The sequence below is a fragment of the Chrysochloris asiatica genome, unplaced genomic scaffold (assembly GCF_000296735.1).
Source record: "Chrysochloris asiatica unplaced genomic scaffold, ChrAsi1.0 scaffold00017, whole genome shotgun sequence".
NCBI lineage: Eukaryota > Metazoa > Chordata > Mammalia > Afrosoricida > Chrysochloridae > Chrysochloris > Chrysochloris asiatica.
This window is the reverse complement of record NW_006408535.1, coordinates 13,084,503-13,085,676: the sequence shown is the minus strand read 5'-3', so window position 1 is coordinate 13,085,676 and position 1,174 is coordinate 13,084,503. Positions and strand designations below refer to the sequence as shown.

Sequence of the window (1,174 nt, the reverse complement as noted above, 5' to 3'; positions counted from 1 at the left end):
ACCATTTGTCTTTTCTTTCTTTCCTATCTTTTTAATGACCTTCTGCATTCTTCATGCTTAATGTTCTTGATGCCATTCCACAATTGGTCTGGTCTTTGGTCGTTAGTGTTCAATGTATCAAATCTGTCGTTGAGATGGTCTCTAAATTCAAGTGATATACTCAAGATCATATTTTGACACAGGGTTTATATTTTTAATATCCATTTCTCAGTGACATTCAAAGTCGGCCTCAATCCAAACCACTCACCTTTGCTTCTACCTTGTCTCCTTCCTATTCCCAACTCAGTTGCCAGAGTAAACCTTTTTACAATTTAAATAAAAGTCAGATTGGATGACCTCTAGCTCAAAACCTCCCAACAGCTCCATTTTTCACTGTGCTCCTTAAACAATGGGTCATAAAAGATCAAAAGAGCAGCTTTTGCCCAGGGGTAACACTCAGAAGGCAAGGACTGGCTAGAAGAACAAATGAAAATAGGAAACCCAAAGAGGAAGTAGGAAGAATATTGTTATACTGCAGATTCAGTCAAGGTCACAAAACAAAATCTGTGTTGAATGGAAAACCAATTTGTTCTGTAAATCTTCACTCAAATCACAATAAAAAGTTGTTTTAAAAAGATATGTATGGTCCTTTCATCTGGAGCCGCCATCTTGCAGTAATCTACCAAGATGAAAAACACAAAGGGAAAGAGAATGGGCACCTGCTCTATATTCTCCAGGCCTTTCAGAAAATATGAGGTCGTTCCTTTGGTCACGGGCATGCGAATCTACAAGAAAGGCAATGTTGTGGACATCAAGGGAATGGGTACAGTTCAAAAAGGCATGCCCCACAAATGTTAACACGGCAAAACCTGAAGGGTCTACAATGTGACCCAGCATGCCGTTGGCATTGTTGTGAACACGCAAGTCAAGGGAAAGAGTCTTGCCAAAAGAATTAATGTGTGCATTGAGCATATTAAGCGCTCTAATAACCGAGATATAACTTTCTGAGATATAGTTTCCTGAAGCAAATGAAGGAAAATGATCAGAAAAAACAAGGAAGCCAAAGAGAAAGGGACCTGGGTTCAGCTAAAGGGTCAGCCTGCTCCCCGCAGAGAGGCGCACTTTGTGAGAACCAATGGAAAGGAGCCTGAGCTGCTAGAACCTATTCCCTAGGAATTCCTGGCACAGCAGGAGT

The 1,174-nt window shown here is 40.8% G+C and overlaps 1 protein-coding gene and 1 pseudogene across 1 annotated transcript in view; one reads left to right on the top strand and one right to left on the bottom strand.

Moving 5' to 3' along the window:
- Positions 1 to 1,174, bottom strand: part of SPTSSA (serine palmitoyltransferase, small subunit A) — a 26,030-nt gene that overhangs the window by 16,373 nt on the left and 8,483 nt on the right. The window lies entirely within an intron of this gene.
- The window catches only part of LOC102841659, a 3,133-nt pseudogene continuing 2,625 nt past the window's right edge, over positions 667 to 1,174 (top strand).